General features: G+C 51.1%; 1 protein-coding gene across 7 annotated transcripts in view; it reads left to right on the forward strand.

The window, feature by feature from the left end:
- The first annotated feature begins 565 nt into the window (after nucleotides 1-565).
- The window catches only part of ITPRIP (inositol 1,4,5-trisphosphate receptor interacting protein), a 26352-nt gene continuing 12747 nt past the window's right edge, over nucleotides 566-14170 (forward strand). For 3 of the 7 annotated variants that reach the window (XM_025039176.1, XM_025039175.1, XM_015596392.2), the window contains exon 1: nucleotides 566-1109. The gene's annotated coding sequence lies outside the window, so the exon portion shown is untranslated. The remainder of the gene's footprint in view (nucleotides 1110-14170) is intronic. The other 4 variants (XM_025039174.1, XM_015596391.2, XM_015596390.2 and 1 more) reach the window with 2 other exon arrangements.

The following is a 14170-nucleotide window of genomic DNA, read 5'->3' on the forward strand; positions in this document are numbered from 1 at the left end:
TCCTCATCGCCTGTTTATCTTTCAGACTCTAGCCCAAAGTCTTCCATAACACGTTAACGTTATTATTCTGACTTGAGGAGCAATGGTGATAACCATTTGGACAGTGTGTTCTTAGAATTTCCCCCCCGAAGTGCCCTCACTGGCATTTGACTCTCTCAAAGCAACTTAATGTAGTTAAGCCCTTTCCGGCCACTTTTACTGGCTGTGGAATCTGGGCAGGTCACAAAGAGAAGGTGGTAGGTTAAGAATTTCATAACCTGTGAAGTACGACCCAGATGGTGCTGCCTCCCTCCTGGCCTCAATTTCCTCCCTCTATAATAGAGGGTCTAACTAACATCACAACTGTAAACAGGCGTTGGAAACTAAAGCGCCCTCTACAGATAAAAGCATTTAAGTCATCATTTTCCTTTGTGCCTCGTTACTCCGGGAGAAAAGGCAAGGATGCATTCATTTACTATAAAATCTGAATTGTTTTAATCCATTCAAGTTGCAAAAGAGAAAAAGAGACGGCGTTGTGTCTTGATTTCTATTTCTTGCCAGGGGACAAAAGAGGTGGCCCCAGGAATCCGCGGCTTGTAAAACGCGCCGCGGAAAACGCACGGTCGGCGAGCTGTGACTTAACCCCCTCCATTCCGCCGGCCTGGACCGACTTTTAAGGGCGTCCTCCCCGACTTCCTGTTCAGGAGCCCCAATTTACTCCAGTGGCCGGATCCCAATTCTCCCTGTCTTCGTCCCGTTCTGCTGTCCCCTCTGGAGTTCCTGGGGCGGTCAATGGGCAGCCCTCCGCGGCGGACTCTGGGTCCGGTCCCCCTAACTCGCACAGTCCTCCTTAAGGAGCTTCACCCGCGGAGAGTAGAGGCGGGTGTTTTGTTCTTATAAGGAGGAAAAGTTTCTGTGACATCCAGGAAATGAGTAACTCCGAAGCTCTTTAGAGCCGGGCTGATGGAGACCAGAAGGCGGGAGCTGGCTGCGGTGTCGCCGCCCCCGACTCACTAATTGCCCCTCCGCCGCCGCCGCCCCCCAACGGTGCGTGCGGCCCGGGGACCCGCGAGTGCAGCTTGAGTCCGCGCAGAACTCCCCGCGACCGGGATCGAGAGCGGAGGCTAAACGTAAGTCTGGGCCAGCAGCCGCGAGGCTCTGCGTCCTCCTCGTGGGCTGGAGGGAGAGCGCGGTGGAGACGCGAGACGAGGCGGAGCTGCGCCCGAGATGGCGTCTTGGGGCGGGGGCGCAGGGGCTGCAAGGGGATCCCGGGCGCCGGCTGGGCCCCGCAGGTTAGGGCTGGCCCTCGAGACCCCGTTACAGCGCTCGTAGCAAGATGCGGCGCATCGCCGTCGGGCGTTCACGCTTCCTCCTTGAGCCGCGCGAAGTCCCGCGTTCCACTCTCCGCTCAGGCCCCCGCCGCGGGCAGCTCCTCCTGGAGGCGCCCGAAGCAAGACCACGTCTTTGTTCCTGCTGCCCCGATGATCCATTCCTTTAACCGGCTGAGCAGGGCGCTAGGGCAGAAAGGCCGGCCGAGGGGTGGCAGCCCTTTAGCTACCTTCCTTCCCGCCTTCTTTCTTCTGCTGGAAGTGGGGAATAGGAGGGGATCTTGTTTATTCTCGGCTTAAGGTAGTGAAGCTATGAGGTTGCTGGGGCCGGGTAAAGTCCCGCCGCTTCCACTTTCGGGACTATTAGTGGAGGAGACCCCACGCTATGCAGAACTTTCTCTTGGGGTTGCAAATAGTCTCTGCCATCTGACCCTAACTCCTTCCCCAACTAACTCCTTTCCCAGTGTCTCCACCTCTCTGACTGCCCGCCCCAGGGACCCAGAAGCCCCAAGGCAGAGCTTTCCTTCCAAAATGTTCCTTACCTTAAAAAAAAAAAATGCTGTTGCCCAGGAAGGGAAATATTTTACTGAACTTCTCAGGAACTAAACTTTGCCTTTTGCTCCTCCACTTGGTGTGAGAAAGGGTCCCCTTCAAAACTAGAAGAGCACCAGATACTGGCGGATCCTGGCCCTGGTCTTTTGGATCTAAATTCGTTTTGGAGTTGTATTCTGTTTTCTTGTTCCTCATTTGGATTTGACCCAGGGCCTTTCCCTTTTACATACCAGTTCTACCTAGGAGAGGCTGCAGCCAGGTAAAGCTAATCTGTGCGGGAGACAGTCACAGGTCCTGGTTAACCCCGGAGAAAGTGTCAGGCATAGGTAGGTAGAATTGCCATTCACCTTTTCGATAACTTAATAGGCTGTGTTTTTGAGTCCTCCTTCCAGCCTACATGCCTAAATGGCTTTCCTTGTTTGCTAATTCCGGGCGTCTGCTGCTGCTCCAGGCCATTCTGCCCTCTTATTTCTGGTGAAGTGGTTATACTGACTCTGCTCTCCTGGGTGGAGGGAAAGGCTTTTTGTTCAAGTGCCATCCTCTAACTCCAGAATTGTCAAAGGTGCAGCCATTTCAGTCTCTGGCTTTTAGGGGGCAAGGATCTGAACTTTTAACCTGCTGCCATCATCCCAGAACTTGTCACTTTACCAGCAGCGGTTGAAACAAAGAAGAGGGTATGTGGGTGAACTTTCATTTTAGGGCAAGTTCTCGGAGGAACTTCTTGCTAGAGGCTTCTGCCAAAATTGCTCACCTGAGAAGATATTGTCTGGGAGGAAGCCTGTTTTGTATTTTTCCCTGTCGGACCCACTGAGGTCAATAAAGAGAAAGACTGTGGGGGAGTTTGTCCAATGGAGAGGGTACACATCTCTGTGGGAGGCAGTGACCTGCACCTTGGCAGGAAGCCCATGAAAAGTAGAGTTGGGCCACGGAGGGCATGAGCCCTGTTCTCAATGCCTCTTCTTGCAGTGGACAGCACCGCCAAATGGGAATGTGTACAGGGGAGGGAGGCAGGATGGCGTGGAGGGCCTGTATCTGTAAAGTGTGTTTGTGAAGGAGAAGGGAATGAACTGGCAGTGTTTCCCCTAAGGATGAGAGGCCTCAGGGTACAGGGCTGTGGCCTTTAAGAATCTCAAGCATTGTCCCTTGAGGAAAGACTTGCTCTGTCTGGCCTCAGAGAGTCACTGGTTAGGAGAAGCAGGGAGATGGGTCTTACTTAGAGGTAAGAAGGAACTTGCCAGTAGCTAGAGCTCCTCCGTAGGTAGTGTGCTGCCCATCACTCAGCAGAGACAAGTGGCCATCAACAGTTATGAAGGAGAGGGCCCCTTCAGAGTCTAAGACTCTATGACTCAATGTTTGGGGCTGAGAGTACCCTCAGGAGGGATGAGGTAGTAGGGCAGCCTGCAGGGCTTTTGGAGAAGGCTTTAACCGAGAAGTATCCTGTGAGGGGCAAGTGCTAGGGTGCTGATGCGCAAGACCTTGTGTATGGCTGAGACCAGTCGGTCCCAGACCCCCCTCTAATCCAGTCTTGCTGGGAAGGAGGACATAGCCTATGAGAATGCAAAAAGCTGATAAGAATAACCTCCAGGGCTGCTGCTTCACCCTTTGAGTGACTTAGAATAAGGTGCTCCCTGTAGGCAAGAAGATGGCACCTTGTTGCCATTTAGAAAAAGAGGTCTCAGCTGAGTGGACACAGCCAAGGCGCATCATGGGGCAAGCAGCGTGTGAGCCAGATCCGTCCTCACAGCGCCCCCCGCCAGGTGTTCTAGAGCAGTGTGCCACCTGCACAACCGTACACAGCAGCCTTGATAACCAACAATTATTGAGGACTTACTATTTGCCAGCCTTTCTTTTTTTTCAAAACTACTTTGCCTATATTAACTCATTCAATCTTCACAGTAGTCCTATAAAGTAGGTGTTGTGACCCCCGTTTTATAGATAAGGAAACTAAGGCACAGCGAAGTGTTCGGGAGCCTAGAAGCTGAGTCCTAGTCACTGAACAGTCCCAGAGCAAGAAGCAGATTAAGCTTAAAAGGCTGGTTTGCTTGAGAGCTTGCATGGGAAGGAGGGAAGAGCAGCTGCCTTTTTCTTTGTCAAAAGAAGAAATACCCACTCTTAGCTCAGATGGAGGAAGGATAGAAAGCCCATCTGGCAGCAGAAGGCACGGAAAGAAAGAGGCAGGCAGACCCGGCCTGGAAGGCTGATGCGAGGCCTGGCCCAAGCATCAAATGACTTTCCTTCTCAGTAGCTGGGTGGTGTGAGGTGGCTAATCCAGTTTGGGGCTTGGCATGAGGGTGATGAGTAAGTGCCACCTGGGTGTGGTGCAGAGAGAAAAGGCCACAGCTATGCAGTCCCCTGACCTAGATAGAGAATGGAACAAAGTGGGGAGCATCTGAACGTAGTGTCCTGACACTTCCAACATCCCTGTCCAGTTCCTGTTCACCTGCAGCATCCTTCCCAAGCTCATTCAGGAAACCTGTCCCAAAACTCCCACTTCGCAGCTTCATCTTTATGATCACTTATTTTCCACATTATACATTTCAGCACTTAATTACCTGGAGCGAGCATTTTACTGCATGCATACATCCATACCCATAGACAGTATTTTAAACAAACTGGGCTTCTCAGCGAATGAGGAATTCACAATATCTTGATGTCCTCTGGGAAGGGCTGGCTGGTGCCCATGCAGGTGGAGTTTACCTGGATCATCTCACCTGTCCCGGGTCGGGCCCCCAGTTGTGCCCACTGGGAAATAATATCTCTACCATTTTCAGAGTGGTTTGAACTTGGGCCATTGTGTCACCTCAAGAAGTCTCCCCAAAGTAGGCATACAAATCAGAATTCTAGTTTATTAATTTGCAAGGAGACTTTGTGATAAAGACTGGATGATCCCTGTGTCCTCGGTAAGCCCCGTGGGAAACCAAAGATGAGAAGGCGGCTTGTGTTCAGCAAAGCTGGAGTCAGGGCAGGGTGGGGAAGCTGTGCAGTATGAGGGCAGTGATGTCCGTTAGCACAGGGCTCTGTTCGCCTCTGTGGCCCTCTCACCAATGGAGAAATACCTGCCAGGTAGACCAGTACTCTGTCAGCCTGGCTCTGTATACTTCCTTGGTCAGTGCCTCAAGGTCAGTGTTTACCTGGTAGGATTTCTCCCTTTCCTCTTTTGTAATTTAGTGACTTTTATTATAAAGAATTATAAGCTTTAGCCTCCAGCTACATGGAGTTGCATTCGCCAGAAGTTAAATAACTACTATAGAGTTTCAAGGTTGGAGGTTCAGGCCTCAGGGTTACATGCTATATGCAAATCAAGAGGATAGTCAGAAGGCCTGGATGGGTCAACAGGAAGCCAAGCACAGAGCAAAGAAATCTGGTTCCTAATTTAAATGACTGCTTGGGGAGGTAGCGGGGCCCGGACTAGCTACTTACTGCAGCCCTGTGTGAGAGCATGGGGGTCAGGCAGTCCTAAGGCAGTGCACGTTTGGCTCCCTCAGCCACCTGGCCTGCTCAGCTGGCCTCTCTGGACTTAAAGGGTTCCCCCTGGTCACTGTCCAGGCCCTCTCATGGCCCATCTTTAGTAAGCTGCAGTGTCCAAGTGGCCCAGGCCAAGAGGGGTGACCCACGTGGGCTTTCGAGGAGAGAAAACTTGGGTTGAGTCTTGGCTCCACTACCCAGTGGTTGGATATTCTCTTTATTAGGGTAAGTGCCTAGACTTTTCCAAGCCTCAAGTTCGGTCATCAGCAAAATGGTAATAACCCCTCATAGGGCTTGTATAGAAAGGACTGAGCCTAGTGCCTGGCACAGACCAGCAGTCTGGCTAGTATGAGCCCTTGAAGACAGTAGAGGTCAACTGAGAAACTACATTCTCTGCCAAACTGGGACCCTAGTTTCCCCATTAGTGCCACTGCTCCCTCCTCTGAGGTCTGGGCAAAGGGCAAGATTGCAGGGACCCAGACTGTCCCTGATGGTGAGAAGGAGATCATTGGTGCCCTTGCATGGGCTTTGTTAGAGCTGAGGGCAAAGCTGCTCATCCTGACCTTTGAGCCGACACTGGGAGAGGGAAAGTCAAGTTTGAAGCTTTGCCTGTCACAGGCATCCAAAGGGGAGAGAAGGGTGAAAAGGTTTCTGGGAGAGGAAGAGGGTGATTTGAGAGTGGCTGCGAGGTCTGTAGGCTCCTCCTCAGCAGTTTGGGACCTGTGATGTTTTCCGGGAGAAAGCACATCCCCCTCCATTCCTGTGGCCCACCCCATGACATCAGCAGAATGGAAGCATCTTGCAGGTGACATCACTGTTGCCCAAGGCAACACTTCCACCTTAAGGTAAGGTGAACAGGGAGGAGCAAGAACCAACTGTAAGGCATGTTAATGGGAACGTGCACAGAAGAGGTAACATCCACAGGTGTGTTTCTCAGAGAATGGGCAAAGGGAAGAAGGAGGGGTGCCGGTCCCACATCTGAGCTGTAAGCTGGTTGGAGGTGGGTCTTCTGGCCTTAGATTTTGCCCAAGGGAATAGAGCACAGTGCTGATAGCTACAGTCTTGTTTTGTACTCTGATCTGCAAATGGGAGCAAAGAGCGTGACTCCTTACAGAGGCTTCTGGTGGTTTCCATGGGGCTAGGCCCCCATCCTACAGCCTGAATCTGTAAAGGGTGAGGGGAAGAGCACGCTGGAGCAGGGATGGGAAGATCAGAAATGTGGCTTCCTTCTTCACCCTCGCCCCCAAAAGAAAGTGAGAAACAAGGATGCCCATGTCCTTCCTATGGAAGCTAAGAGAGAACCTTCATTTTCTGATTGGACGAGTGTTTATCGTGCATCTACTATAGGCAGGGTGCTATACTAGGGATTCAGTGGCCACACAGAGCTTTGTGATCAAATGCACACAGGGGAAGAATGTTCGGAATCCATTGCTGCAGGACTTAGTACCAGCTGGAAATAGAAGCAAGGTCTCACTGGTCACCTGTCACCCAGCTCTAGCATTCCCCATGGAATTCCTGATGGTTCAGTTAAACCTGTGGAATCCCTTCCTCCCTAGTAGTTCATGCAGGAATTCAGAGATATCTGAGATATACCTGAGACTTTGGGAGTGATATTAGAGACAACAGCCATGGGTGACTTCTTTGTCTTGCCAAAGAGAAACCCTGGGGACAGCATTGTTTATAAGGCCAAACTCAGCAATTCTGATGCTCTTAACTTGGCGACCTGTGGCTTCAGCTGAGTTTCATAAGGTGATGCCTTCTGTTCTTCCTAAGATAGAAATTCCTAAGCAAGGATTGTCAAATGCCAAAACAACAAGTGAAAGATGCAGGAAATGAAGAACTTGCTCTGAAGAAAGATGAAAAATTAGATGACGTGGTAGCTCTCCCTCTAAAGAGTTTCTGAACAAGAATAGCCATTTCTTTCAACTTGAAGGTATCCGATGAAAGTATTTGCTTTGTGTAACCGGCCATAACTTCAGATGCTCTAACACAGCTTCCCTGATGTCCATCATTTTAGTGGCTAAAGTAATTGCCCTAATTTTTTGTATGAATGTAGCCTTCAGGGTTATAAATGAAAATTAGAGTATCGTTAGCAGAGGATATTATTTGCAGCTTGTGCTTCTGTTTACAAATCTGGTCCTCACATTAGTCATCATGACCTTTTGTTCATAAAAGTAGAACAGCCTGTAAAAAAAAAATAATGTCTTTGTTCATTGAGCACCTACTCTGAGCAAAGCCTCATCTTAGGAACTTTGCATATATTTATTTCTCTTCCTTACAACAGCCCTTCAAGGTAGGTATTATTGCAATTTTATAAGTAAAGAAACAGGCTCAGAGAGGCCAGGCAACTTGCCCAGAGTTGCAGAGCTGTAAACAGCAGAGGCAGGATTCAAACCTGTATCTGTGCCTCAAAGAACCTTAGACTCTTTCTGCCACCGGCTTCTGCTGGACATCTTGGCCCAGTGAAAGTGAAAGTGGCTTCTAAAATCCCATACGATCTAAGTGTCAAAGGTGAGAAGACAACAGGCAGACCACCAACTCGAGGTGCCTTCCTATTGTGATACACTCTGTGATATTAGCTGACAGAGCTCAGTTTCTCTGTCTGTTTAATGGGGACAGTAGCAGCCAGTATCAGATAATATTCAGAGCACTTTGAGATCCTCAGATGCCAGTCCCTAGAAAAAATACAAAGCTCACAATTTTCTAATGACTCACTTCCAGGTAAATAACACAGCGGGACTCCTCTTGCCCAGGTAGAGGGGCTCAGCTTTGGCGTGGTCCTGGGCTGCTCATTCTCCTTCTGGGTCATTCCTGCAGTGGGTGCAGGAGAGTCTCCTACCAGCCTGAATCAAACCAGAGGGAGGGCGTTGTCATAATTCTGGCCCTGCTTGTTGGTGCAAAACCACGTGCTCATAACAAACTGTTCTCCTGGGAGCCTATTTCAATAGCCTTCTTAGTAGCAGACAGGAGACCCGCCTGAAGTTCATGAAAGGGTCCTTTGTTTGCTGAGACTTTGTTCCAGAGACACTGAAAAGGCTGGACCACGGCATGCCTGGGCTAGAGGAGCTGGAGGTGAAGAGAATGGGGGATGCCTGGTACCCCTGTGTGCTGTCCCAGAATGCCCCCAGTGCACCCATGCTGCTTCCTCTTTATAGCCTCACCCCAAAACACACTGCCCAGTGTCTGAATACTTCTCTCACTCCCTTTTCCTAATCTACTGCAGAGAAGGCTTTCCCATCCTTTTGGCTGAAAATCCACCTCATATCCCAGGTCACACTCCCAGAATCTCTTCATTAAATCTAATTCCCTGCTTCATGCCCAAATTTCACCTAAATTGTCACCTTTATTTCCCTAAACAGTACAGGTGAGGAAGCCCATAGGTGCACATCTAATATTTCGTAGATACCCGGTCAATGAGCAGCATCATGGGAAGACTGCAGACTTGAAAGTCAGACAGTCCTGGGTTAGAATCTGGCTCTGAGATGTTGAGTGAGTGGCCTCACCTCTCTGTGCCTCGATTTCCTGATCTATAAAATGGGGGTAGTGTCTCCTTCAAGAGGTTTATTATAAAGCATTTTGCACAATGCCTAAATCTCAATACATGTGGTAGGTTGCTTGCTATTTACTAAACCTTCCCGTGGGGTGACAGGACCATGCGCCTTGTTGGGTTTTCTTCAGAAAGTGGGACTTGCTCGTCACTCCGCTGAGGGTTGCTTCTCTGCTCCTTCTTTTACCTAAATTGCACTGAACCCTGTAATCCTCCATTTACCTTCCATTTCTGAGCAAGGAGGTCAGATAAGCTGATGTCAGGGTTTATTCCTGGGTCACTTTCTTGGTAAATGTTGGCAGTGAGTCAGCCTGAAGTTAGATGAAGACCATCCAGACCTAAAGAGGCTGCGGTCTGTCTCCAGGGCTATGTCTGGAAGGGATTTTGCTCACATTTCCCATGGTACTGATCACTGTTGATGCTTTACTTTTCTGACCCCAAGGTGCCTCCCAGGCAAAAAAATCTTAAAAGTTACTTCATCTAGGACTTCCCACTCTGCTCCCATTTCAGATTACTACTCCTAAGAGTAGAGGCAGTAAGGTTCTTTCCTAGTCTTGACTCCATCCATTCATTCAGCAAGCTTTTATGGAGTGCCTATACCTTTAACGCTGGGCATCAGAGACTAACACTGGTTTGTCCTTCTAGGAGCTCAGAAGGAGTTGGGGAGTTCTCAGTTGATGCTGCCAGACTGGAGGGGGTCGCTGTGAGCTTCCCAGGTGCCTGCTCTCCCTCTGTGGCAGCCCCTTGGGTCTTTAGAAGAGAACAAGGGGGTAGGGGAGACAACTTAGCCATGTCCCCAGACTTCCGGAGATGTTGCAGGGATGTTGGTCACCCTCTCTTACCACAAGAGTCCCTAAGATGTACCTAGCAGACTTTAACAAATCAAAAGGGAGACCTGGCCTTATAACCAATACCAATGCCAATATCGTGTCCTTTACAGGGCACTACCATGTGACTTCCATGCCATAAGTGAGTGCTATTGTCATAGCAAGTTGGAGAGTCAGGATTCAAACCCAGGCCTTCTGATTTCTGAGTTTGGCCTCTTGGCTGCTATAGCTCAGCTGCTGCAAAGTGTTAAGCGCTTCTGAGCTGAAGAGCTTTTGGCTGTTTCTTGGTGGCCTTGGGGCAGGAATATGTCCTGGTGAGCATGGCAGTATCGCTGGCTGCTTGCTGGCCACCCAATGTGTACCTGTCATTGGTTCAGGGACACCTACTATGTGCCAGGTGCCACCTCAGGCAGAAGCTAGGGCAGAGCATAGGCATCACTCGACATCACTCCATCCCTGTGTCTGGGAAACAATGTGGTTATAGACCGTGGTTGCAGGTCGTTGTCATTTTGTGTAATTCACAGGGAGTGTGACTCTGTAGTCATAGATGATTCTGGAGGTAATTTTACTAACTGTTCCTGGCCTTCAGGTCTCTGGCCACCTGCTTTCCCGGAGGAGGAGATCTGGTTTGCCCTGATTGTTTTGCAGTCCTGGTGTGGGAGGGCAGGCAGATACCCTGCTCCGTTGTTTAGCTCAGGTCCCTGCAGCAGAGAAAACAAGCCAAGAGGTCGACCACAAGCTCTTAAGTGCTTTACAACTGGCTTGGCCTCCCCCTTCTTGCCTTGTGTATCTTGCTGTTCCCTTTTATTAAGATGAAAGGAGTTTTAGATCTTTGCAGGCACAGAGCACAGCGGGAGGGTGGGGGGAGTGCATGAGTGAGTGAGTAAGTGAGTGAGTGAGTGTGTGTGTGTGTGTGTGTGTGTGTGTTTGTAGGAGGCCCACAGCTCTTCCCTTCCTCCCTACCCCTCTCTCCCTCTCCCCAGCCCAGCTGGGGCCCAGGCATTGTGTCAGGTACCACCCAAGCCACAGGAGACGGGGGTGGGAAAACAGCCCGGGATTTCATTGTGTGGGGGCCAGAATCCCTCTAAGCCAGGACTTGAGTAAGAGGTGGGAGGGTGGGGAGGGTGGGGAAACTGGCTTTTCTGAGGCCTTGGAAAAACCCTGGGGGCCATCTTTGTGCAGAGAAGCCAGATTATCTTTCTGAGCTTGTCTCTCTTTGTTCCCATCCTGGGATAACTAGGAAGGTGGCTGCTGGGAATGGCAGTCTAGTTAACTCCATCCATTCTTAGCTCATCTGTGAGAGGGGCGGCTGGTGTCCCCTTTGTTGTCCTTTGTATTTATTTACTCTCTGGTTCCTGCTCCACCCCCTCATGTCGCCTCCCCATCAAGCCAGTGTGTTCTCTGTTGTCTGGAACCTGCCTTCTGTCCCTGCAGCCTGCCCTCCCTGCCCCCAGCGAAGTGTGCAGGTCCTGAGCATTCGCTGCTCTGCTTGAGGCTGGAGGTGCGGAGAACACAAGGTGGAAGGAGCGACGGACATGTTTGAGGCGCCCTGGCATGCCTGCCCTGACGTGGATGTCAACCCTACCTCTTCTTGTGGGTGCTGTGGGGCCCACAGACAGGGAAACTGTGAGAAATACAAGCTGAAGCCAAGCCAACGTCTGACAGCGTATGAGGGCTGCTTCACCGTGGGAATGGTTAGCACAGTGTTCTATTGTTAGCACATCCCTGTTATTTCAGATGAGAAATCTGAGATGGGAATTCCGGGGGTTAAGAGAAGCCCTTCGGTGCACACTCAGTGTAGGAAATGCATCTTTCCTAGGAATGGAGGGCGTCGAAGCAGGCCTTCTTTTAAAAGTGGGTGTGTCCAGCGTTCAGAGTGTGAGCACGCTGGTGGGTCCTCGGGATCGCACATGTCCTTAGTGCTATGAGCATTTGGTCTCTGCCGGGCACTCTGGAGAGTGGCAAGACAAACAAGCCATGCCTGGCCCTGCCAGAGCAAAGCAGTGGCGTGAGACAGGAACTCAACAGCTCACTCTGATGCAAGGGCAGAGTGGGATCACTGGGGAAATGGCGGAGTCTGGAGCCCCAGGCCTGGCGGGGCTTCCAGCTCCTCTGCTCTCATCCTACTTCTGTGGCCTTGAGCGATTGCTCAACCTCTCAGCGCCTTGCGCTCCTGTCTGGGAAGCTGGACTGCTGCACAAGTGAGAGAACTAACTCAGGATGAGGCACAAGGCACCAGGCATGTTCTGCACTCGGAGGACTTCACCAGTATCTCATCTTTGTTCTCACCCTTTCAAGGAAGAAGGATTTGTCTCGGGAGTTTGGGGTGGGGAGGGATCAGGAAGGCTCTTGGAAGCCACTTCCGAGATGGGCTTGCTGTGAGGACTGTTGGGTAGGGTTTGGGCTGTAAGCATGAGGCATGGACATGGTGCAAAGAATGGTGGAGAAGTATAGGAGGTGTTCAGGAGACATTTGATAATCTGGAGTGGCAGCAGTAAGCTGGAAGGAAACCAGAGGGTTCCTGAGGCTGGGTGGGGCCAGGCCATAAACTTTAGTCTTAAAGCTCAGTCCCATGTGGTGTGGAAGCAGGAACTCTCTGAAGTGGGGAAGGGAGACCTCTAGGCCTGGGGTGGCTGGGATTAGGGACAGCTCAGAGGAACTGATTCCAAAGGACCATGCAGGCCGGGATGGGGACCTCCATCAATGTGGGATCCCAAGGCTCTGGTGCAGAGCACGGGCCAAGGCAGAGATGGCTGGGAGACTGGAGGTGCCCAGCAGAAGTGGGAAGTCCAGTTGGAGGCCTGAGTGGGGAGAATGTGTTGTACTTTGAGATGCGTGAGTCTTAGGGCTGTGGTAACAAAATACCACGAACTAGGTGGCTTCAAACAACACAAACGTATTCTCTCGCAGTTCTGGAGGGCACCAGCCTGAAATCAAGGCACCTGCAGGGTCCCTTCAAACGCTCCAAGGAAGAACCCTTCCTTAGCCCACCGGCTTCTGGTGGCTTCAGAACTGGGCTGCGGCAACATTGCTCTAGCCTCCGCCTCCGTCTTCTGTCACCTCCTCTTCTTGGTCTGTTTTCTCCCTTTCTGCGTCTTTAGAAGCACACTTGTTATTGGATTTAGGGCCCACCCAGGTAATTCAGAATCAGCTCAAGATTCTTAATTTTAATTGCACTGATAAAGACCCTTCTTTCAAATAAAGTCGCATTCGCAAGGTCCAGGCATTAGCACATAGACTGATCTTTTTGAGGACCACCATTCAACCTACTCCAGTGACTTGGATGCAAGGTGACCTGGGGAGAAAGGGGGCCATGGGCTCAGACTCGGGGTGCCCTTGCCTTGTCTCTGTGACCTGCAGAGCTCCCTGTCATCCCTTAGCCTCTTCCCCCTTCACGACCCAGCCTAATCAGGCAGTCTTCCTGTCTGTCTGTCCCAAGAGGCTGTGATTTTCCACAACGTCCTGGGGGTCAAAGCCTCTGCTCTCACGAGTCAGGCAGCATGGCTGGACAGAAGGATGCCATGTCTTTCCTGGGAGATCGATGGCTTCCCTGCCTTCTGCAGTCTCTGGAACAGGAAGGATATGGGCTTTCCCACCCACGTCAGTGGAGTCCAGGCCACTGTCCTTCCTGTGCCTGGACTAGCTGGCCACATGACCCCAGTCCAGGGGATGGGATTGGCATCCTGGTAACTTTTTGGAAACCTCCTCCCTCTTCAGGCTTTGAGGAAACTTAATGCTTTGGTGGGTGTGACCGGCCGGTGTGGCTGCGTGCTGTAACCGCGGAGCTCACCCTAGTGAGAAGGCCACTCTCCACACAGTGTGTATTTTCCCACAGGCTCATCGGTAGGTCCACCTCAACTGGGCGTCGGGGTGGGGGGGTCTCTTCTTTCTGCTCCCTCATTCAGTCCTGCTCCCCTACCCTCATCAGGGCCCAGTCTTGACCCCTGTGTTCTCCTGAGCCTGGGTCCTTGCTCAGTCTGTCTGGGGTCTCCCCTGGCTTTGGGAGGGGTAGTGGGGCTCTGATTCTCAGGTTCTGGGGACTACAGGCCCTAGTCAGTACGCTGAGTGCTCCTTGTTCCATTAGGCTATAGGGTCTCTTTCTCTTTTCTTCTAGTTCTTGGGGAGGCCATGAAGAAGGCATTTGTGTAAGTCCTGAGCAACAGGCCTGGCACGTAGTCAGCCCTCATAAATGCTGGTTATGATTATCCTGAGGGTGGCTTCTGGGCTGACTGGGCCAAGACACCGGAAGGAGCCCAGTGGCCAGAAGGGTGGCAGATCCAAGGAAGTTGAGCCTAGCTGAAGACAAAGACTAAGGTCCTGCTCAGTGGCAGAGGGAAAAGGTGACAGAGACGGGGGTTGTGAGGATGCTGAGAAGAGTCTCTGGGGATCCATAACTGTACCCTTTCTACCTACTTTCTCAATTAGATTTTGTCAGGCCTCTTCCTTCCTCTTTCCTCACTTCCTTTTTTTTT

Source organism: Pteropus alecto, unplaced genomic scaffold, assembly GCF_000325575.1.
Source record: "Pteropus alecto unplaced genomic scaffold, ASM32557v1 scaffold177, whole genome shotgun sequence".
Lineage (NCBI taxonomy): Eukaryota > Metazoa > Chordata > Mammalia > Chiroptera > Pteropodidae > Pteropus > Pteropus alecto.